This window comes from Protopterus annectens, chromosome 12.part0 (genome assembly GCF_019279795.1).
Source record: "Protopterus annectens isolate FY-2018-M chromosome 12.part0, PAN1.0, whole genome shotgun sequence".
NCBI classification, from domain to species: Eukaryota; Metazoa; Chordata; order Ceratodontiformes; family Protopteridae; genus Protopterus; species Protopterus annectens.
Window position 1 is genome coordinate 1,416,646,946 of NC_056746.1, and position 26,533 is coordinate 1,416,673,478.

Consider the following 26,533-nt stretch of genomic DNA (forward strand, 5'->3'; position numbering starts at 1 on the left):
TGCTTGGGTGTCTGCTTTGGAGGTCTCTGCTGCTTAGGCAGATTTTTGTTTAGAGCCTCCGAGTATGTTTTTGTGTGTTTATGTGTTTGGTTTGCTGTTGTGGTAGGTCTATGTGAGACTGGAATTGTAGTGAGTGTGGTTTCCTTCTCCTCCTGACTGGTTACGCCAGTACTGAGTTGAGAGAGCTTAGCCTCCAGTTTGGCTATATGGTTGCATCTCTCATATGTGTTGGAATTTGTTAGGAGGAGGAGAGGGTTGTCTGTCTACATTAGGCAGTTGTAACATTGCCTCAAGATTTCCAGATTCACCAGCTGGACCAGAGAGGAGATTGACAACTGACCTTTGGACATGCTAGAATAGTATTGGGAATTCCTTTATAATTGAAAAAAAGGGCCAATGGGGAACAAGGTACTCAAGGGGAGTTTGTGAGGGTGTAATGCTTTTATTTTTTTAGTGCTGACTTATATAATTGCTTTAGTGAGCAAGTGCCAGGTAACTTAAATGCAATGTGTTACAGGTAACTTAAATGCAAAAACGACACCTAGTACTCTGTTATTGAAACAGTTGCCTAACATATGTACCTTAAACTCATGCCTTAATTGGAGTGTAAATGGTACCCTCACCCTGGCACTGCCTCTACAACAAGACTGGCACAGCTGACACAGATAGACCCACAGCTTGTTGTCCTCCAAAGTATTCACACTCTCTCTGTCTACTACCTACAGCAGCAGCAGCTGCAGCCTGTGGTACACACAACTCTATGTAATGGTTTCTGCTACAGACATACCTTCTGTGACAATGTAGTCTCCTCACCCCAGTAGTGTCCATCTCAGCAGCTAAGAAAAGGACCTGGTCTACATGAAGGCCATATATATTGCACAGTGGTTGCATGTCATTGGCTAATTATAGTGCAATACAGCTGCATTGGCTGTGATTAGCATTTCAGAACCACAGATTGGTTTAGAGATACTCTTTGGCATTTACAGGTAAGAGCAAATAAGCAATGCCTGAGTTGTTTGGCTTCTGCTACATATCTATAATCCACTGCATTACTAGCTGAGTTAAGTACAAACTTGCACTGTTAAAGATTGTACTGCATTTTGTTTTTCTGTCTATTTAATTGTTTCATTGAATATTGTGATCTTTGCCTCTCTGTAGTTATTTATTTTTCTGTTTAATTGTTTCATAAAATACTGTGGTCTCTCTCTCTCTCTCTGCAGTAAGTGGGGGCTATTGTGTTTCACTTCATTGATATTCTGTGTTAAACTCTTAGCTTAGAGGGTTTCTCTGTATTTATAAGTGTTAGTCACATATCTTTGAATTTATTACCGCTCAATATCTGAGTTGTTTGGCTTCTGCTGCATACCTACAATCAACTGCATTACTATCTGATTTAAGTACATACTTGCAGTGTTAAAGATTGTTCTGCATTTTATTTTTCTGACTAATTGTTTCATTGAATATTGTGGCATGTTTTTCTCTGTAGTTATTTATTTTTCTGTTTAATTGTTTCATAGAATACTGTGCTCTCTCTCTCTCACACTCTCTCTGCAGTAAGTGGGGGCTATTGTGTTTCACTTCATTGATATTCAGTATTAAACTCTTAACCTAGACGGTTTCTCTGTATTTATAAGTGTTAGTCACATATCTTTGAATTTATTACTGCTCAATATCTGAGTTGTTTGGCTTCTGCTACATACCTACAATCAACTGCATTACTAGCTGAGTTAAGTACAAACTTGCACTGTTAAAGATTGTTCTGCATTTTATTTTCTGTCTATTTAATTGTTTCATTGAATATTGTGGTCTGTGTCTCTCTGTAGTTATTTATTTTTGTATTTAATTGTTTCATAGAATACTGTGGTCTCTCTCTCTGCAGTAAGTGGGGGCTATTGTGTTTCTCTTCATTGATATTCAGTGTTAAACTCCTAGCCCAGAGGGTTTCTCTGTATTTATAAGTGTTGCTCACATATATTTGCATTTATTACTGCTCAATATCTGAGTTGGTTGGCTTCTGCTACATACCTACAATCAACCGCTTTACTAGCTGAGTTAAGTACAAACTTGCAGTGTTAAAGATTGTACTGTATTTTATTTTTCTGTCTAATTGTTTCATTGAATATTGTGGTCTGTGTCTCTCTGTAGTTATTTATTTTTCTATTTAATTGTTTCATAGAATAGTGTGGTCTCTCTCTCTCTGCAGTAAGTGGGGGCTATTGTGTTTCACTTCATTGATATTCAGTGTTAAACTCTTAGCTTAAAGGGTTTCTCTGTATTTATAAGTGTTAGTCACATATCTTTGAATTTATTACCGCTCAATATCTGAGTTGTTTGGCTTTTGCTACATACCCACAATCAACTGCATTACTATCTGAGTTAAGTACAAACTTGCAGTGTTAAAGATTGTACTGCATTTTATTTTTCTGCCTAATTGTTTAATTGAATATTGTGCCATGTTTCTCTCTGTAGTTATTTATTTTTCTATTTAATTGTTTCATAGAATACTGTGGTCTCTCTCTCTCTCTCTCTCTCTCTCTCTCTCTCTCTCTGGAGTTACTTTCCCACCCTCCCTTCTTCTTCTTGTTCTGGTATTAATCTTGGTGGCTTTGGAATTGCCCACCCCTGCTGTAAATTTGTGTTTGAACACTTTTCCTGGGTTTATCTCATTTGCTCACTCAATCAAGTACAATGAGATCATTTTTTGACTTCAGACACTCCTACCAGTCCCATCTATTCAGCTTTATTCCAGTCTAGAGTCACTAGCTCATTCTACCTAATACAGAGAGAACATTTGTGAAGGGCAAGCCACTTAGGTCTTTAATTTTGAATTATATTCTGTTTCTCCTTTCTCCCTTTCCACTTTACAAAAAAAAATCTTAGATTGTTTCCTGCCTTTCCTGTAACTGGTCTAGTCCAGATACAGATTTGCTGTAACCAGGACTGTTTGTAAGCTTCTGAGCACCCAAACCTTTCTGTGTTGGAGGGAAGACTTCTACCTTAGTGGGAGTGGTAAGCACTATGTAGCTTATCTACCACAAGAGTTGTTTCTGGCCCAGAAATTGTAGTTTATTGGCCATTTGGGCAGTTTTTCCATCTCTTTCAACTTTCTGGTTTAAAAGCCTATGTTTGCACTTGTTTCCCACCTTTCCTGTAACTAGTCTAGTCCAGATAATGATTTGCTGTATCCAGGACTGTTTTTAAGCTTCTGAGCCCCCCACATCTTTCTGTGTTGGAGAGAAACCTTCTAGCTCATACGTGGGAGTGGTAAGCACTAGGTAGCCTATCTATCACAAGAGTGGTTTCTGGCCCAGAAATTGCAGTTTATTGGCCGTTTGGCAGTTTTTCCATCTCTTTTAACTTACTGGTTTAAAAGCTCGTGTTTGCACTTGTTTTCTATCTTTCCTGTAATTAGTCTACTCCAGATACAGATTTTCTGTATCCAGGACTGCTTGTAAGCTTAGCACTAAATAAGCTACAAATTACTACAGCACTCAACCTTCCTCTTTACCTAGAGGAAAACAGTTTTTGTACTTACTTTCCACACTTGCTTAGAGAAAAACAGCTTTTATACTCACTTTCCTCACTTGTCTAGAGGAAAGTAATTTTTTATTCAGGCATGTCCAAGGGTCAGCTCCCAGTGTTCTCCCCTGTCATTCTGTTGAATCTGCACATCTTGGGGCAATGTAACAATTGCCTCGTATATACAGACAACCCTCTCCTCCTACCACCCAACACCACAACCTGTGAGAGATGCACTTATCTGGCCAAACTGGAGGTAACGCTCTCTCCAACCAAGAATGAACTTGACAGTCAAGAGGAGAAGGTAAACACTTGCACCACACCACACTCATCACATAGTCCCACTATACCTACACCATCAAAATTCACACATAGAAACACAAAAACATTCACTGAGGCTCTCAATAATAATCTGCTCAAGCAACAGAAACCTACAAGACACAAACGCAAGCAACCTCCACCCCAACACAACCCAAATGACAAATAGCCCACAGACTCAGTGTGCCAATAAACCACAGCCCATAAGGCAAAACAACGTACCCAACACACTAGTCATAGGTGACTCTATAGTCAGACACACTGGTGTTCCACTCACTAGGCTAAACAAGGAGAAGGTTACTGTCGGCTGCCTGTCGGGTGCCAGGATCCACCATATAACCCACTCACTCAGGTCACTCCACAACAAGTACAAATATGACTCTGTCATTGTCCATGTTGGTGTGAATGACCTGAGACTTACCTCCCTGGACTAGATGAAAAGAGACATGAAAGAGGTCTCCGATCTTGTAGCCCAGGCAGGTATGACCCTAGCCCTGAGTAGCATCCTGCCATTGCCCAGAATGATACTGCAGTACAAGACAAAATAATTGACTTCAACAATTGGCTAAGCTTCTGGTGTCATTCTTAGGGGATCCAGTATCTGTCTGCCTGGGATGACATGGTCGACAGACCATGATGCTTTGCCAGAGATGGCCTGCACCAGTCACCCCTGGGATTCTGGATACTGGTTAAGGGTCTTGCCGCCCCTATAGTGTTTTTTTAGCAAGGTTCAAATGACAACTTCACCACTGCAACAGGATCAGGCAAGTAAAAACTGAGGGTGATGCTACTAAATGCTAGAAGTCTAAATCTCAAAATGCACTCACTCGAGTCACTCCTTAAAATGGAGAACATCGATATCTGTGCAGTGGCTGAGACCTGGCTCAAGGCTCTAGAGAGCACCCGTGCACTACCAGGCTATAACTCATACTGCACTTTCGGCCATCTAACCTGGACCTGAACACTAAAGGTGGAGGTGTGTCAATATTCATTAAGGATATCCACACCTCCAGACTATATGTGCAGGATAATGCATCCGAGGTTATCCAAGAGCAACTAACTCTGGGCAACACTGCAATCCAAACTCTAGCTTGCTACAGACCCCCCACCATGCTCCAGGATTCCCACTCCTCTTTTCTTGATATACTGGAAAATATTAGGGTTCAACCAAACACCCTAATAATGGGTGATTTCAACTACCCACCATTAACTGGGAAAACTACTCATGTACCAACTTCTTCACTCAATGCATTTTGGAATTCATAAATTCCAATGCCCTGGATCAAATTATCCACACTCCCACCAGGGACAATATCTTAGACCTAGTCATTCCACACCTGAAGTCAACTCCTCGCTGGTCAGATCCGATCATAAGCTAATCTCCGTAGATATCTGTATCCCGCCCCCACCCACCATTAAGGAAACCATGGTAAAGAATTTCCCCAAAGCCAACTTCGTGCTTCTACAGACAGAAGTGGTGAACTTCATGACACCCATGCAGATGGACAATACAGTTACGACTGCTGAATCCTGCACAAATGGACTCTATAAGCACTTACACAAGTGCATGGATCGTGCTATCCCAAACAGGACCAAGATGCTATCCTCCAAAAAAAGAAAGCCAATTTGGTGGTCCCCTGCCATAAACAAACTGTACAACAGAAGGAAGAAACTGTTGAAAAAGAGAGTAAAATCCCATGAGTGGAGGACCTCCCTGGTTAGCCTCAGTAAGAAGCTGAGATCCCTTATAAGATCCTCCAAAACTAGCTACGGAAACAAAATCACCACTGATTCTAAGGGCAACCACAAAGCATTCTATAGCTATGTCAAGAATCTAAATGGCAACACATGATCTGCTCTGAGTTAAAGCACAATGGCACAAAAATTACAGAACCAACTGATATTGCCAACATCCCGGCAGATAGGTTCAGTGCTAACTTTACCCCCCTCTCACCCCTAAAGGGCCATTAGCTATAAAGGAAGAATACAGACTCCCTGTAATTACATCTATGCAGGTAAAAGCTGCACTCTTTAAAACCAAAAACACAGCATCTGTTGGACTGGACAGCATCCCAGGCTGTGTTTTACACAAACTTCAGAATAAACTGGCTCCCCACCTGGGCACCATGTTCAGTCATAGTCTCACTTCAGGCCTTGGAATGTATCATCATGGAATTCATAAACAAAGACATTGGTAACCTCCAAACTCTGGACCCCACCCAGTTTGGGTTTGTGAAAACCAGTCATGCCTTCTGAAACTGATCAACTTCTTTGAGGCAGTCACCAAAGCCATAGATGAGGGTAAGGTGGTTCACACAGCCTATCTTGACCTCGCCAAAGCTTTCAACACTATTTCCCATTCTGGAATTATAGCTAAACTCACTAAACTAGGTATAAATCCCTACATCACAAAATGGGTTGCCAATTGGCTCACGGACAAAACCCACACTGTAAAAGTTGCAGACTCCAAATCTGACTTCAAACCAGTGACAAGTGGAGTACCACAGGGTTCAATCCCGGGAACTCTCCTGTTTGGTATCTACTTCTTTAAAGTACAGGTTAACACAGAAGGCCTCTGGCTAAAGAAGTCCACAAATGACTGCAAACTAGGAGCCATAGTCGAGTCCCCAAATGATGTGGACATCCTATAGAAGGGCCTCACTGAGACAAATGCCTGGTATCAGAGGCATGGCCTCAAGCTCAATGCCAAAAAGTGCATTGTCATCCCCTTTGGTAAAAGCTCTGTACCCATGAACTACCACATAAACATCAGTCTACTTAACACCGAATGTGTGATAAGAGACCTTCGGACCCAAGTGGACAGTAGTCTCTCCTTTGATAATCACATTGCCACTTTAGTCAGGAAATCCTTCTATATGGCACACCGCATCACAAAAGGGTTCTCATTCAGGAAAAAAGAGGTCATTGTTCCCTTCTACTTGGCACTCATTAGACTCATTATAGAGTACAACTCCTCTTTTGCAATGTACCTCACAAGACATCTGCAGCACCTGGAAAGGCCACAGACGTTCCTCACAAAGAGGATTACTGGCCTCACACAGATGCCCTACACTGACCATCTCAAAAAACTCCAGCTTTACACTGTAGCATATCACCTACTCTGAGAAGATCTCTGCCTAACATATAAAGATATGTTAAACCCAAAGCTGTTGGACATTCTACACCTAAAGAAATCCCAATCCTTCCAAGCTACATGCTCTAGGGACCTAAACCTTGTCACCACAATAAACAGGACATAGATTCCTGTCCCTGTACTCTGGAACAAGCTACCCATCTATGTCAAGCAAAGTTCCTCATTAGCACTCTTCAAGAAAAATCTTGAGTGGATGGGAAATAGGAAATACACCCCGGGGATCACTTCTGTGGCTCTGCTCGACAGGGGTACAGGAAATTAACTTTCTTGGGTGGTGTAAGCCAGGGAACCTTGTTGGCTAGGCTTACTTAGGCCCTTGGGCCGATAGCCTAGTACCTACCTATGAATCTATGAACCTATGAACAGCGATACTAGAATTGTAGTCACTGTAATCACAACTGTCAGCACACACCTGCAGAATTATGTATGACCAGTGTTGTCAGGGATATTATCTGCAATTTCACTAATGGAATGTTTTTCTCTCTTGCCCTACCCCTTATCTTAATTTATTCATTATTACAATGTATTTTTTATTTAATATTAACATATTTTGTTAAACTAACTATATTTGGAAAATGTTGTTGATCATTGTTATGTTTTATTATGAGTCAATATTAACATATTTTGTTAAACTAACTATTTTGTTGGCCGTATGGTTTACTTCACACTGGCATGCTGTAACCATACTGACTGTTATGTTACATTATGTTGTGTTGCACATAATATACATTAATATGTATTTGGATTAATAAATATGATGTTCCATTCTGTTAATACTAAACATGCTTTGGTCGTTACTAAATGTAACATATTGCAATACCTCATGTACCACAGCACGTCAAGGTAGGCTGGTTCAGGTTGATCCCCCTAACTTGCCCCAAGTGGCTGTGGCATCGGGTCCCAGCAAGTCTGGGACCCAGACCAGTGGTGGTCCCTCTGCTGCCCTGTACTACCTGTGGTGTCAGGTAGTACCACTCCAGAGGATAGGGCCCAGTCCCCCTCTGGGAGCGGTGACAGAGGGAGAGTGGTCACCCCTTATGAGCTACCAGTCCTGGTGTGCAGGATAGTCCACCATGGCTATGACCAAAGCCTGCACTGGACTGAGGGTATGCTGGCTAACCTGGTGGGCCAGCATCACTCTGGTGCCCAGCCTCCAGTACAGCCACTCTCGGGGCAGTGAAGGAGCAGTGCCAACAGACTCATGGATGGGGATGTGAGTCACACTGCTGCGGTCTGAAGGCACATGGGACTCAGATTCCACAATACCCTCCACATTGAAGATGTTAACCTCCCCTCAGGTGTCACACACCACCCCTGCCTGCTGTCTTGTCTGCTTGAAAATGCATTATCACCTGCCCAACTTACCTCCTCCACATGTACCTATGTCCCTTCACCAGCATTCCGCTCTCACCTTAAAAAAAGGACACCTGTTCCCCCAAAAAAATATCATCCCATACATAGCTCTCTATTTCTCACATGTGTCCACTGGACACACGTAATTCAGTCCAATTTGCTTGACAATGTAGTTATGTTGTCCTAATTCCTCTCTCTGGGGTTTCAGAATCTAAATTCATGTACAAATTCTGTCAAAGTGCACAGTTGTTGCTCTACAAGAAATGGATAACTATGGTTCTTTCTTACATCCTTCCTGCACATCCCTCCTTACCTTTTAATAAGTTTTTCCCCCTGCTTGCCTCCATTTTGCCACTTTCATATCTCTCCTTTTTTCTTTTCTTTATATTTTTTTAGAGCAGAGCTGCATGGTCCGCCACATCACACTGCTTTGCTTAGCTCAGCTAAATATGGCTGTAATGAGTATATGTGTGTCTAACATTGTAAGTCACATGTACAAAATAAATACCTCTACCATGTTTCAATCCCCAGCCCATCACACCTACAGCACACTGCATTAACCTGCTACTCCACACAACTCTTTATTAAAGCAGATGGTTTAAAAGACATAGTAACTGCCAATTAATGTCATTAGGCATTTTTCAGTGGAACTATGTGCCACAACGCACTATGCCAACTGGAATAAAATGTAATGGAAAACATGGGAGGGTCCCTTGGATTCTAGTGCAATAGTATACTACTAGACAGTCAGACACATTATAATGGATGTAACTGAGGCCTGTGATAGGAGGTAAATCTGCCCTTTTATCAGCATCATGTAGAAAGTCACCTGCTAAGGCATTCATGGCAAAATACATTTTCAGCTGGGACTCTGGTACAGAAATACATCCATATAAAACCATGCACATACTGATGGATGTAGAAAATGTTTGTCACAGCCTATATGTGTGCACATATATCATGCAAGTCCACCTGCTGCAGCAGTAGCTCAGTCTGTTAAATGACTTTTATGCAGTACATTTTGCCACACACAGTCCTGGGTTCAAATCCAGTGCTTTGTTCTATTTCAATTACATTATTGTGAAGACAGCAATTAATGGATCACTAAAACACTCTTTATCCACACAAAGCATTTCAAATTAAATAACTGCTTGTCAGTGCATGAAGTCACAGGCCTGCAGGTAGGGTAACTCTTCACATGTCCATATTGCAATACAATATTTCACCTAGTAGTCTGTTACTGACACAGTTACCTAACATACGTACCTTAAACAAATGCCTTAATTGGAGTGTAAAGGCTACCTTCACCCTGGCACTGCCTCTACAACAAGGCTGGCAGAACTGACACAGATAGCCCCACAGCTTGTTGTCCTCCAAAGTGTTCACACTCCCTATCTATGTCTACTACCCGCAATATCAGCTGCAGCCTGTGGTACACACAACTCTATGTAATGGTTTCTGCTACAGACATACCCTCTGTAACAATGTAGTTTCCTCATCCCAGTAGTGTCCATCTCAGCAGCTAGAAAAGGGCACCGGTCTACATGAAGGCCATATATATTGCACAATGATTGCATGTCATTGGCTAATAATAGTGCAATACAGCTGCATTGGCTGTGATTAGCATTTCAGAACCACAGACTGATTTAGAGATAATCCCCTGCTGATGGGGAGTATGTTTAAAAGGCAGGCAAGTAGCTATGGTGAACCATTCTGTATGAGACCTTGCTCACACAGAGCACACCTTTATGAAACTTTGCCAGACACACCATTCAACAGAAGAGTACTGCACTCTAGCAGGTATGTAACTGTTTTTTATGTATAACAGGATGCATATGGAAGGATAGAGGTATAGTAAATAGGTATTACAGCAGTGAGCCGGTCCTAGACCTGTGGTAATGACATGGCATTGATACCCTGCTGACCTACAGCTACAGGGGATGTACAATACTCCAAGGTTGCATTGTCTTTTGTCATTGTGGCACACTGCTGTTGTTGGACTGTCCTTTCATAGTGGTTGTAATAGCACACTGCTATTTGTCTGGCACTGGTCTTATGACATATTATTGGGTGGTTGAGCTTAGTGGACTCACCACCATAGACTGGAGTGGTGGGTGTATGATCATATAGCAGATTTTCTCATGGCACACAGGTTAATACCTCATTATTGATACTATCTCAGTTTGATCCACACACATTGTATGTTGTCACACTCTGGGGTATGACATGTGTGTGCAAGCAGTGGATAGTGCTGACCATTTTGCCCTTGCTGTATCTGTACATAGTGGACGGCCACGTATTTGATCCTGTAATGTATTCCCCTTGTGTTGTCTTTCAGGAATTATGTATCAAAAAAGACATCCACCCTTCTTAGATGCAGAGGATGAGATAATCTTGCAAGGACTAAGGCAGCATCATGACATCCTGCTATTCAGGGGCAGGCATAATAGGGAACAGTGGGCTGTATTGTGCTTAGACCTAGTCCATGACAATAATGCCACAGGCCAGCAGAGGAGGACATATGAGAAGGTTCAACGCAGGGCAATCGATATGATTAATGTTGCACATCGATGAGCAGCAGATATAGCCGGGGATCATGCTGTCACCAGTGGAGGGCCTACAGTAGAACAACAACTCTTGGCCACTAGGGAATTCTTGGCATACCTAGGCACACGCAATAGCTTCCAGGCATCCATCACAATGTACAGCCTGGAGATGGGTGCCACAGTTGCAACAGCTGAGGAGCATGCAGGTAAGCTTACTATGATCAGCATTGTACTACTGAAGCAGTCAGTGTGTCAGGCTGTAGATACTTATATGTGGGGGTCAGGTTTTTGCTCCTTTGGGGCAGTGTAACCTCAGGTATACACTCATATGCAGATCGGGACCGATACAACAAGTAACACAGTAGCTACTGTAAATGTGAGATATATGGATATATTACTTTGTTGTGCTGCAACATGCAGTGGTACTGACATTATCCCTCCCTCAACTTTTCACAGGTCCATCAGGTATTGACCAAGGCCATGGCCCTACTCCTGGTAAGTATGACACTTGTTTTGTTAAGGAACATTTATAGTCTAGTATGGTTAAGGGCCAGAATAATGCCCTATGAACATGTAGTTATGTGTGTAAACAGCATAGGATGTTATTAAATGCCAGTCTGGATGAGGTAGCTAAGGTTTCAATAAGGAGTAGTCACAGGGGTATAGTGCGGCAAACACGATACACTTTGGCAGTTACAGGTAAGAGCAAATAAAGCTCTTGGTTTAAATAAGGCAAGGAATCTAAAATGCCTTTTAAAATACAACAGGTCGAAAGCAAAATCATTAGGCAGTGAAATGTGTATTTCCATATAATTGTGAAGAGAGTTGCACTGTTTTTTTATGTGTTGGTTTTCAATTATAGTGCCATACTGAGTAAGCAAAAGGTAAATATTACTGGTCATGTTTGACTAGATTTACTTCAATTGTGTTCCAAGGTAGTGCTTTGTGGAGAAAGGCAGAGAAGGAAGATGTTTGACTGCTAATCCAGTTGTAGGTTTTCATTGTTATGAGTCTTGGATGCTCTTTGTACACAATAGTGCAGCTATTAATGTACTGCTTATTTCATTCTTATTACAGGTGACCATGTTAGTGTCTCTTTGGACACTGATGATGATGGTGGCTACAGTGAGGCACATGTAGGGCTGTTGAGGGCTGAATGTGTCCCAGAGGTAGACCTCACTCTTCTGCCCCCATTGTCCCTGCACACAGTCTGTATGCCCACCATACCCCATCACCGGAAGCCAAAGATATTGGACAGTCAGAGGGTGGAGACATTGAACAGGAAAGTGTGGCAAGTATGGCTCCAGTGAATGTAGCACTGCCCATAGCAGAGAGCTGGTAAGGTCCCACACAGGTGGATTGACAGGGGTGCTTGTAGGAGGTCTGCTGTCTGTCCACCACCTGTTGCAGGTGTCACATCATGGGTCACCCGGCACATGTTTTGGGCCATCATGGAGGCACAGGCACATTCTGAACAGAACACCAGGAGTATGCTTAGAGTTATGGATGCCACACAGTCTGACATCTGTGACAGCCTCCACCACATTGACAGATCCAGTGGACAGATGGTGGGCTGAGACAGTGTCTGTCTTGAAATGCACATTGTCTGTGGTGGTACATGTGGTTGGAGTTGAGCATTGGACCCATGGACGTAGGTCAGCAACACCATCTGCTGAGAGTCCACATGGCCATGCAAACTCACACTCCTGTAGTGGCAGTACATCCAGTGCTACAGAGGGGAGTATGCTGTCCACCCCATGGGCTCATGGTCCTGGGTGGTCCCATGGGCGACAAGGTCCCAGCAGAGAGTTGTTACTGTCAGGTACTAATACTGCTTCTAACCTTGGGCATTGAGGTGCCAGTGCAACACCTGGCAGAGCCAGTTCTTGTGCTTAGGGCCGGAGATGGTGAACTCTCATCTCTACCATGTACAGTCCAAAGATGTCCAACATACACACATGTAGGGCTATCACTGTGCTTGACTGTGTACTTGCCCACACTCACACAACACTGTTAAATACAGGTCACCTACAGACACACACAGCACCTCTCCATGGTCCATCTTACATGCTCCCCCCTGACTCACACACATGCTGACTACAATGTGGGCCAGCCTAGGCATCCTGCATCCCCACACAGCACCCTGTGCAAGTGATGATACCTGTGCCCCATCCCTGTCATCCCTGACATCGATGTAGGGAAATTAAGGTATATGTCTGATGCACAGGGTGTCTATATTATTTAACATCTACTTGTGCAATGCAGTGTTGGTTCACCATGCCACTTGTAGTGGCTAACACGAGATACTGTATGCTGGCATTTGTCATGTGTATGCCACATACATTTGTGTACCTTATGTAGTCCTTATGTTGTATTTTGTTGAATATCCTGTATAGTTACACAATGACAGGTGTGCCATGGGCCTGTTTATGTTTGTGTTACAGGAGTCTGATGAGATAACCTATGGGTACACAGTGGAAATAACGCAGCACAGGATGGCATGTCAGCACAGTGGACATATGTCATCATCAAGGTACAGCACTATAACTGCATGGTTCCATAGGTTCATATGTGTATAACAGGCTATCAAGGACAATGTTGGCATTCAGCATATTCATGCATCCCTAATCTGTGAGAAGGTCTGCTACTCTTCATAAGTGCCACCAGGGTTTTGATGGAGATGATGCAACAGTACCAATGGCTGCCCAGCAACAGTTATGATTTCTATGTTCTGCATCCCAATGTGTAACCTGCACATGATGTGTGTCACAGCAGATGTCAGTGTGACATGCATGGGGGCCCTGTTTCATGTAGGGTGTACTGCCTGTGTTAAATACCTGTCTCACCAGCATATACTATGCATACCACACTGAAATTGTTAGTGTATAGCACAGGTGACATATGTTAGTCGTGTCATGGATACACGGGACTTACACAGTGGGAACTGATACCCTCCTATATGGAGCCATACACATCCTCTCCAAAGCATTTCAGAGACAGACTACACATGTACGGTCCTGACATGGACTCCATCGGACATGCTCTGCACAATGTGCAGTATCATAGCTTGGAATCTGTGTGGCTGCTACAGTTGTATGATATGCCTGTGCAGTGACATGGCAAGGGTGCCATTGCATACAATGATAGCTGTGATGACTACCATATTCAGTATACCAGTGTCAGTCAGGGATGTATGTCCCAAACTTGTTGGTATTGGTTGTACAATAGTGAAATCATCCACATCTTTCCAACTAGTGACAGTCGAAGCCTACAGTACTAGTATATATAATGTGTATTTTTTTTTAAGTTTTTTACTCTTTGAAGGCTACGGCCGAGACATCAGAGGAATAAAGTGTGTTTTCAGAAGATTTGTGGATCACTTTGTGGTTGCTTTTCCTTTTCCTTTTCCGTGTGGTGTTTGTTGTTATAGAAGGCTACAGCACTGTCTGTGTTTAATCTATACATCCCATAATTTTGTAACGTGCCGCACAATGCTCTAACTTACAAAAATACATGGCTACATTGAGGCTAGCACCACTTCCAATCAGTGCATAAAGGACACGCCAAGGCTCACACGTAGTACAGGTTAGCTGTATGTAGGTGTGTACACTTATTTATGTAATGGTACATGCTACAGATCACAGTACATGGTGCATCAACACACCTCGTATCTGCTAGTACTATCATTTTAGGACATATTATGCTTGATGATATATGCAGGCCATGTTGTGGTCAGTTCTTTGGAGGTGCACATCACCCGCTACAAATAAAACACTGTAAAGCCCTACATACATCTAGACTACTAAGGTTATGCCATATAGATATATACACATGCACCAAGTGGGCTGGAGTGAGATTAGAACCCCTCCCTATCTAGTCTTGCACACTATAGATCACGGTACTTTACTGCATGTGTCACAGCTTACATCTGATGTGACACTGTCAACTGGTAGTCTTAAGATGGCTGACATCATCAGGCCTTGTAGAAGAAGGCAATGTGGAAGCTAGTAACAAGTTACTGGGCCTAAAAGTGCATAACTGTTGCAGCTGGATAGCCCATGAGGGCATGGCCATTCATTTACAGAAAGATACACACACACACACTCTAACACAGTCATGCATCAAGTGGGCTGGAGTGACATTAGAACCCCCGCCTATCGACTCTTATATACTATAGACCACGGTACTTACTGCACGCACCACACCTTACCTCTGATATTACACTGTCAGCTGGTAGTCTTAAGGTGGCTGATATCATCAGGCCTTATAGAAGATGGCAGAGTGGAAGCTAGCAGCAAGTTGCAGGGCCAAAAATTTGTATAAACTTTGCAGCTAGCAGGAAGTTACAAGGCCAAAAAGTGTATAACCATTGCAGCTGGATAGCCCATGAGAGCATGTCCATTCATTTGCAGGGAGACACACACACACACACACACACACACACACACACGCACACACACACACACACACACACACACACACACACACACACACAAAACACACACTCTGAAACAGTCATGCCTACATATGCCTCAGGGACATCATCAGGGGGCTCCTCCTCCAAGTCCTCTTATGAGTGTGGCTGTGGTGACCTAGGTACTGGTGGGGTGCTGTGTTTCCCTTCCCTTTTCTGATCCTGCTGCAGCTGTTTCTACAAGATCATGCTGTGTAACATGGCACATACTGTGAACATATGTGCACATGTGGCTTGAGAGTACTGCAGGGCTCCACCAGATATATCAAGGCACTGGAACCGTGACTTCAACAGCCCAAACACATGCTCTGTGATGTTCCTAGTTTGTGTGTGTGCCTCATTATGGGGTTCTTTGGTGGGTGGGTGTGCATTTCTGATGGGTGTCATCATCCACGGTTCCAGGGTGTAGCCAGCATCCCTCAGTAAATGGCCATGTGGGACGACCCCCTAGCAAACATCTGGTACAACTATGATGTGTGCCAAATATGGGAGTCATGATAACTGCCAGGGATGCCAGCACACACATTCATGATAGTGCCCTGGGCATTGAACACAACCTAAAAGTTAATGGAGTGGCCCCTTGTGGTTGACGTAGATTCTACCCTGCTCACCAGGTGGTGCCTTGATATGTACATGAGTGCCATCTATGGCACCCAGCACCTCGGGGTAGTGTGCTATATGGTAGAAGTGTTGCATATTGCTGGCCCTCACCTCGAGGGTGAGGGGAAAATAAATGTCCTCACTGGCATGTGGTAGTATGGCATCCAGGAACTGCTGTAGTACTCTGCATGCTGATGCCTGTGAGACCCCCATCATGTCCCCAGTTAGTCTTTGGAAGGTACCTGTGGCTACTATCTTAAGGGATACACATACCTTTGTTTCCACTGAGATAGGTTCCTTCTGTTGGCTCTGGGTCTGAGTTGAGGATGGCAGAGCTCAGTGAATTCTTGTAGTATGTTCTTGTTCTTATCCACCCTGTAGCACTCTACAATCTCCAGCTAATGTAGCTCCTGGAAGGTTACTCTGGGCCTGAACATTCTTCTTCTCTGCCTAGGCCTATTGTCAGCGGCACCATCAGCAGCATTGACTTCAGCATCTAGCACATAAAAATGTAGCAGACCTGAAGCAGCCCCTAGAATTCTTTCAGGTAAATTTCCCAAGTCTGTACTCTAATGCTGCACAGTATGGGGGAAAAAATCAGATTGTAGGGTGTATGCATATTTCATAGTGCTCTTCTGTAGATGTTGATCATGTGATTGGCTACCTATGATGCATTCCACCTGCCTAGCATATCATTAACATAATTTACTGGCCCTAGTTTAAGTTAAACAAGGGTCACAACTAATTAATACATAATTGCTTTTTAGATACTCTTAGGAATGCGGTGAGCTGTGCAGAAATGCAGAAACAAGAGCTGCAAAGTTAAACAAAGCTTAGCAGTCACTGTACACACCCACTTGAGAGGTCATGCTCAGCACAGCGGCATGCTGTGCATACATGAGGAAACACGCGTCTCGAAGGTAAATAAAACTTAGCAGCCAGTGTACACAACCCTCTGCTGAGCACAGCATCATGCCATGCAAACAGGCACAGCTGAGCTCCAGTGAGCTTACAAGTCCTCAGACACACCCACTCTTGATGTCGGCTACCTCCTCTGTAAACACCAACATGGATCTGTGCCTACATGGAAGGGATATGCAGACATGGACACCCATTTGTGCTATTCAGTAACCCCACCTCATTTGCATAGGGATCTGTGCCCTCAAACTGTAAACTACATGGTTCCAGGCCCTACTTTATTAGCAACAGCACCATTCCATCATTGCAGATACTTCATGCAGGGTCCTATAATACATTTCTGTCACACACTAGTAATTGTGCTTTTTCCACCCTTTTTTTATTTTTTTTTCATAAAAGAATGTTTGCACATTGAGGCACACTGTGCAAACATATCCAGATCATTAAAAAATAAAATTATTTTAAATTATTTCCCTTACATTTCTGGACACACGGTGGATAGTTTTGGTCATATCTGTATGTGCTATGCCATTTCTGCCCATCTACCTGTGTTTTTACAGCCCCTGTTGTTTGTCTGATATCCTGTATATGCAATTTTTCTGTGTAAACTATGGACACTGAAATAGGGTCTGCAGGACTGCCTATCTGCTTGCTAGATCACTCTACCTGCCTTATTTGCATGAGATTCACCTCTTTATGAGGTGATTTTCATGCCACGGAACTTCTCGTGCTGGTGTGCTCTTGCATTTCACTCAGCACTGCTTACTGGATCACAAACCCACTTACTTACATGTAAGCAGCATGCCACAATGCCTACACAGTAAATAAGACCATGTAGGCTTTATTAAATTTCCCCCATGGTCATTCTCTTTACAAAAAGAGGGTCTTGTCCAGAGAGAAGCCATGCAGTTGACAACTAAGCAAGAACTAAGTCAGTAAGTGGTCTGCAGGTCAGAAGAACTGACAAATAATGAGTTAAAGGTTTGGAAAATAAAGAACTGTCAATGGTAGCCTGTCATCAGTCAAAATAATGAGGCGTTGCCATGGAGATCCATAACAGAAAGATTTGATCCCAGATGAATCTTAAGTTCAATTATGTAAAACCAATAGACCAAAAGGAATACAGGTTTCAGGCTTGTAAGGCTTTATTCAGTTCTGCTTTTGTTATGTTAATGAATTAATTAAAATGGTAACTTGACTATAGTTCAATCCAGTTAAGCAAGATTTTCCAAAACTGGCTTACCTGTTAATATTCTAAGGATTCTAATTTTGATCTTCAAAATAGCAAGACTGCAAGTGATACAGTAGTCTTTTGAGTTAGTAAATATAAGAAATAAGGGGTGCAGGAACATAAAACCCTCTGCAAAAACAGCATAGCAGTGTTACAGTGAGTATTGACATTTCACTCTATTGGTTTTAATCAAGAACACTGCATTTACACCTTTGCTAAGTTTCTTATTGGCACGTTGCAGTCTCCAGCTTTCTGATCAGCTGCTCGATTTAGGACTAAATTGCAGGAATAGCTCCAGATTACATTTAGCTAGATGGTGCAAGGACCCTCCACTGTGTGCGGGATAAAGAGTTTTCTTCACTCTGAGCATTGTTGATTGTCCAATAGGCAAAAAAGGAGTTAAGTGCATAACTTATCTTCACATTTTACTATGGTAACCTATGAAACTCCCAGTAATTATTTGTAGAACAAATTAAAGTAGCCTTACTTTTCTAAATGTGGTCTTGGGCTAACTTCTGTATTTATACCTGCAATGGTTATAACATTATTTATGCTGTAAATGTGGATGCATACTGTTAAATGCAGACAGGTAACTGGACTTGTCCCCTGTAATCAGTAATTAGCTATGGGTAATAACAGCAGTGATTAACTGTGGGCAATCAATGCTGTAAATACCCAAAGTTAATGTCACATAGGAGGTTGCTAACATAATGGCACAGGCCAGGACATCAGGTGTTCCAAGTGAAATGCAGAGATGATGGCTGAATAAGTATAATAGACAAGTTATGGTTGTAAGAGTAGAAAGAATATGGTGTGATGGATATTTGTTAAAAATTAAAAGAGAATTGGGCTTTTGGCTGAGAAGGAAAGCATGTAAGATTTGTGGTGAAGAAGCTCCAGCCCGAATCAGAAAAATTTTCAAAATAAACCATTGTATCTGTACCATCAGACTTTGGAAGATACTGTGTTCTTGAACTTTGGAAGATACTGATTCTCTTGGACTTTGGAAGATACTGTGCTCTTGGACTCGGAAAGATACCTATGCTCTTTGACTTTGGAGGATACTGATGTTCCAGGTTTGACACCCAGATTTGTATTAGTTCACTGCTCTAATGAAATAAATTTTACTTTTATTTTTGGTCACCCAGGAAAGGTATTAAGATGAGGAGCAACAGATTAATTATTCTGCATATATTCACATCAGAAATGCAGCTTGTATTACTTTTGTGCTGGCAGACTAAATGGAAGTCTTGCTTGTACTATCTAGCCCAGGTTAAAGTGCATATTTCTAGAGGGACCATAAAAAACAGAGGGCCGGATTCAAGAAACCTCCGTGTAAGACTTAATATGTCTTATTCGGAGGCTGCAGTAGAACAGTATGACATCAGCATGCCATGCATATTCATGAGGGCATGCTGAATCATACCCTAGGCTAACACGGTCCATGTAGGAAAGTAGGGGGCGTGTCCGAATGCCAAGTACTGCAAAGGGACACACCCCCAGAAGAGTCACAGGCCTGAAAGTAAACACCCATGAGCGAGTCCTTAGAAATATCAGGGAACACAACACCACACATCCCCACAGACTAAACCCTACTGAAAATGTGTAAAACGTAAAATAGCAGTTTCATTTTTTTTTATAATTTCAAAAATGTTTGCCTGCACTTGCGCTCGTTTGCGTGGGTATGCCCTTCGCTCAGCCACAGTTAGCAGACATTGAAAAGCATATAAGATCTACATATGCAAATTAAGCCAAGTAGCAATAGTATAGCAGTAGAGAAGTTGGCCAAAGAGGAGGTAGTCACAGTTCGAGCCCCCACAACATTATTCTCCATTTTTATTTAAATAAGTATGAAACAATCCCCTGATATATATATATATATATATATAAATATATATATATATATATATATATATATATATATATATATATATATATATAAAACTATAATTTAAGTAAAATGTAATGAAATGGGCAATGTATTTGTGAAGAAATCCGACAGAATAATTTATAAAAAAAAGATTATAATTGCCCATAGCTGAGCAACGCTTTAGCAAGCTGAATATGAGTGCCCGTAGGTGAGCAGCGCTTTAACAAGCGTAATATGAGTGCCCGGAGGTGAGCAGTGCTTTAACAAGCTTAATATGAGTGCCCGGAGGTGAGCAGTGCTTTAACAAGCTTAATATGTGTGCCCGTAGCTCAGCAGCACTGCACCCAGTGTAATATGAGTGCTCATAGCTAAATAACGCGTTACCCAGCATAAGCCATTTGCGTGGAGCTGCGCAGCGTGCCAACCAGCTTACCGGCGGGCAACACTGGGCAAGTTGTATCAAAGCCGCCTTTACACAGACACACCTCCTAGCCTGTCTAGACAGTAGTAAAATAAAAAAAAAAGCAATGCCAAGGGTCAAACCTGGGATATTGTGCACGATAGTCAAAGTACTGAACCACTAAGCCATGACAGTTGTACTGAGAAATACAGTATTAGCATGTATATAGGAATGAATGAAAATAGAACCATGACAAAGCAGGTTTGCTTTAAGCTGATAAATATCCAAAATGGCCAATCACAGATAAGTGCGGGAAAACCGGCATATATAAGCCCCATAGGCGGGAATACACACCATAACTGATTGTGGTACCCATTTGCAGTCAAGATGGCAGGTGCAGGAGAGGGAATTAACTTTAGAGCACAAAGGTGGGGTGTTGAGGAGTCAAAATATATGGTTTGGCTCCTAGTCCATGATCATGAAGCACAACTCATGCAGGGCCAGATTCAATGGGGAGCGTATAAGGCAGAGGCATGGAACCGGTTGGCACAAGATCTCACCAGTGCCACAGGCATTCTGAGGACTGGTGAACAGGTCCGTCACCACCATGCGGACCTGAAGTGACGTAAGGAGGACCAACTGAACCGTTGGATCCAAGAGGCCTGCCAAATGCCCAATGCCCCACTACTGAGTAAGTATCCATGTAATTACGTATGTAAGAAATGCTATCCTAGCCTATAGTATGGAGAGGTATGTTCCAATATTCCTTCATTTATATTACAGCTGCAGGTGTTCGTTCCACAAATCGGTGAGACTATGCTGATAGGCTGCTGAGGTTGCGCCACCAGGCAGGTTAGTAATTATTTAGCTGGTATTGTTATAGAATGTAAGTGAGACAGATTGTAAAAGAGTTCAGTGTTGTAACCCAGTAATAAAGGTGAAATAAGCCTAGAATAAAGATTCTGCTAGTATTGTAAGATTAGATAAGTGATGCAGCCTGGAAAAGAGTGTATTGCAATCCAGTAATAAAGATTAAACAAGTCTCAAATAGAGTTTCCACCTGTATTGTAATATCAGATAACTGCTTCAGCCTGAAAATGAGTGGTAATCAATCAAGAAAGGATAGACAAGTGTCGAATACATCCTTGTAAATTCTGCCATATGAAATAAGTGAGTCAGCTGTAAAGGATTGTTGTAACCCAGTAATAAATGTTAATAAAGCCTAGTTAAGTACCATTCTGAAATGTAAATATAAAATAAGTGAGAGAGTGTGAAAAAGACAGTTTGAAGCTACCAAGAAAGCTGTAATAAGTCTGGAATAAAGGTATACTGCAGTCACTACATAATGAAATGAATGAGACAGCCACAACCAAAGAGTGTAATGTCTTAAATAAAGTACAGAACCTGGACTGTGTCCATCCCACAATTTGGATATGTTGCTGTACCCTTGCATTATGGAGATAGTATGGTTGTATGAAATGCTGAACATCCACAGATGTCTAGACCCATATAAATCAAATGTAGCAGGATGCTGTACCTGAACACAGCCAGATATGAACATATATGAATAAAAATGGAATGTATATTAATGTAGCAGTAGCATCCCCATCACCAACATTCCTAAGGTTACATACAGGAAACTGTACTAATACATATAGGGGATATATATCTGCATCTACTAGGAATGTACAGTATATGTATAGGTAGTGTAAGTTGTTAATGTAATATTTCTCCACCCTACCCTATTTTCACAAATTATGCCATTCCACACCAAACTGGGTATGTGTATTCACAATTAATTCCCATGGACATTTGTCCTGTTGGTTCATACATATCTGCATGTATGTTGATGCATGTGTCCTGTTCACATATCCAAACCTGATGGCCTGTTGCCACCAATCAACCCTGCATGCTGTTGGAATGTGCACTGTTGTTCTAAATATGCATGTGTCATGCTTGCTGCTCAATGTTCGGAATTCATGGGTGTTTGATTAATGGGAATACTGATGCATGCTGTTACAACTAATTTTGAATGGTGTTGTTTGTTACTAACCCAAAATGCCATAAAATACTGCTAAACATAGGACAACAGGGAAGGCGGGTTCCAGCGGACCCACATCTCTCACCTCAGCTGGCGAGTGCACCTGGCACAAGTACCCAGGCCAGGACCACCTCCTCTGGTGGCCCTGTGCCACCTTCGGGTGGAAGCACTGCAGGGGATGGGGCTCATCCCCCCTCTGCAAGCGTGGCCGGATGAGAGCCTCCACTGACCCTCCAGAGGGTCCGGTCTGTGGTGCGTAGTGAGATCAGGCATTCTGTGACTGATCCCCTATGCCAGCTCGAGGCGAGAGTGGTGCAACTCACGGGTGTGCCTGCCTGTCCTATCCAGCCCCCAGCACAGCCCCGGCCTGGGCTGTGAAGGTGCAGTGGTAACTGCCCATGGGTGGGGATCTCAGTTCCACTGTTGCCATCCGTGGGCTCATGGGCTCGCGATATCCAAACATCCATCCCCGTCAATTGTGTTTACCCCCCACATGTGTCATACTCCACCCCTGTATGCGTCTTGTTTGTCTTGTCTGTTAACCTCCCCACCCTACCTCCCCAAATATACCTACTTCCTGTACCTCACATTCCACTCACACCTGAAAAAAAAATAAAAAAAGGGCACTCTGTTCCCACAAAAAGATTACACTGCATACATAGCTGCCCAATTCACACACATGTCCGCTGGACATGTAAACTGATAATTCTAATTGGCAGTACAACATATTTTGTTGTCCTCACGCTCTCTCAGAGGTGAAAGGTTTCAAATTTCACACCAAATTTCAAACATATGCACAGCTGTTGCTGATAAAGAAATGGGCAGCTATGGACCTTCCCTACACCCATCCTGCAGATCCCGAGCTGGTTTCCCTACTGTTTTCCCTCTTTGTGCCCCCTTTTTCACCACTTTCCTATTTCCCCATTTTCTTTTCTTTAAAAGAAATTAGCACGGGGGTTAGCGGGAGTAAGCACTTTTAAGCAGTAGTCAGCGGGTGTGCGCTTGTGTGCGCTTAGTTAAGCATAGATAAGTGTAGCTAAGCGTTGTGCAAACTCATGCAAACCCGCTTACAACTGCTTAAAAGTGCCTTAGTCACTCTGTATGACAAGGCCTGTAGTCTGCTCATCAGCAAAATAAAATACCCCTGTCAGTCTCGAACCCCGGAAACACTACTCTGCATGAATTACCACTGAGCCACAGCAGATATACAAGAACTTGGTGCTGAAAGTAATATATCATGAAATACAAGGAGTGAATGTAAAGGGAAAATAGGAAGGCCATTACACAAAGCTTGTTCTGTGTATCTTTACTGGCAATTCTTGTGGAATTGCATTACATTAGTGTGAGAAGAGAAACAGCCATGCTAGTAGGTAATAATGTTACAGTAGCACCTTACAAACCCCACACAGTATCAGAGCAGGATAAACACCGCCATATTTGAATAGGTAATAGGCCAGACCTCCCAACTGTGACTGATTTACAGGGATGTCCCTGATTTGCAAACAACTGTTACCTGTGCCCCACTGACCCCCTGTGAAATGTACTAACAGTAGGCAGAAAGGTGGGGAATCCCACGTAATGGTAACTGTCAATAAGTTAAAGTAGACACTACTTGCATGTCAGAAATGGTGTAGTAATACATATGCTCAAAATACCCCACAGTCACAACTGCAGAATATCTGAAATATATCACGGGTGTATCCCATTGATATGTACCTTTCCCTGAGGCTGGTCAAATATATACCTGAGAGTATCGGAGGCCTGCAAGTGTCAGAAAAACACACAGGCATATCAGCCTGTCTGCTGTTACATACTCTGCGAATAGCTGTAGAATTACTTCCACAAGCATGCCCTTATGTAGGAGTACAACACAGAAATAAAGGAAGTAGCCATCTAACATACTAATGACAGTATAGCAGTTCACAAGCACTGTATGTGCCTGATATTCATAATTGTTAGTACAATATACTTAGTTGTCATCACCCCTCTCTCAGGGGTGGAAGGTTTCAAATGTCACAGCAAATGTCAAACATATGTACAGCTATTGCAGTTAAAGAAATGTGCAGCTATAGACCTTCCCTACACCCAGCCTGCACATCCCTAGCTGGTGTCCCCACTGACTTCCTGCTTCCTGCTTACAACTGTGTAAAAGTGCCTTATTCACTCTGTATGACAAGGCCCTAGTACTGCTCAGCAGCAAAATAAAATACCCCAGTAAGTGTCAAACCCCAGACCTTGGGCTCACCAGACTGCATGAAGTGCCACCAAGCCACAGCAAACATATAAGAGCTTAGTGCTGAAAGAAATATATCATGCATTACAAGGCGTGAATGTAAATGGAAAATAGGAAAGCCATAGCAACACATTCCAGTAAAGACAAATATCAGGCATTCAAGGAGTGAATGTAAAGGGAAAATACAAAAGCCATAGCAACTCATTGCAAAAACTACTGTTGTATGCCAGTTAATCCTCAAATCTCACAGGTAAGTACATACTCCCATGTAAACAGTATTAGCATTAGCAGGTGTGAGTTAACCTACACATTGAGAAGAGTGAAGTGGAAGAAGCAACAGTCAGGTTTCAGTAAAACATTCATTTCAGTGGCTACAACACAGCGTTAGATATGAGAGATATACCAGCCTTCTGACTCACACAGCAGTGTCCACAGCAAACCAGCATGGTCCCCACCTTGCAAAACCGAAAGGCCTATGCCTACCTAACCTATGATTTTATAGCAGTGTCCTGAAATCACAGTGAGAACTGCAATTACCACACAGCAGGCTGCATGCAATTACTAAATGCTGGCCACCAACTGGTGCAGAGGCCATCACATGCACGAGAGAGAGAGAGAGAGAGAGAGAGAGACAGAGAGATAGAGGGAGACAGAGAGACAGAGAGAGAGAGAGAGAGAGAGAGAGAGTAAAATCACATTACATGTGTCCCAAAGGGCAGGGTAGCATATGGCTAGGCTGCCCTAGGCCCAGGGCCAATTAGTGCAATACCAGCTATGTGATGTTGAATGAGTGTGACACTGATTGTGTGCAAGGTCTGTAAAGGTGTGATAGCTTAGTGTGAGTTTGTGTCTGTCATGGTAGTTGGTGTCCTTGGTGTGAGGCCAGAGAAAGATGTGTCAGTTATCGGGATGTAAACATAGTAGATTGGCATATGTTGTGTCGTACTTCCCTGTGTACAACTGCGGTGTCCCATCATAGGCAGAAACAATACATGTATGCTCAGTAAGTGGTACTGCTGTTGAATCCAGCTCACACATGAACTGTTGTACTACCTGATGTTGTAGGCCTAAACACTACAGTATGGTGTATGTTCACATTCCCTGGTAACACTGTCTGGTGTGTTTCCTGTAGTCTGCACAGATTACATACCTCATGCATAGTTATCTGTAAGTAGGGGCACACAGTACTATAAGGTACACAGTTAATGCTCATCTGTGTTGTCATACATAGGTGTGTTGTATGTATGTGCAATGTGTGTGTAATGATGCCTGTACCATGGCCACAATCACATGTGTGTTACAGGGTATGTGTGTGTACCTGGCAGCATGTATACTCTGTGACAGCAGTATGCTGGCTATAGTAACAACTGTGCACATATGTCAGGTAGGGGTATGGCATCAAAGACTAGGGTGGATTACCACTGAAACTGTAAATGTGCATTGCATTCATTGCATGGTATGACAATATTCTTCATCCATTAGCTTGATACATACCCCCAGTGTGAGGTTGTGCATTGTATCCCACACAGTGTGCCGAGTGCTTGTGTATACTAGTTTGTTGTATGGAGTGTGGCAGGCACTGTCAGACAATTGTGGGCTGAGCACTGATATGTGGTATCAAACATCTGTATCCCCTGATAGACAGACAGATGCTATATATGGCAGTTAAGTGATATCAGTACATTAGAATATTAAGTGTGCCACATGACTTGCTCACATATTTTTCTTTTCCTTCCAGGGTGATTGTGCATCAGCGAAACCCACCTTATACAGCAGCAGAGGATCGGGAGATCCACCAGAGCCTGGTGCAGAATTACTGTGTGCTGTTTTCCAGGACCAGCCAGAACCAGCATGAGAGGGCTGCACTGTGGCAAGA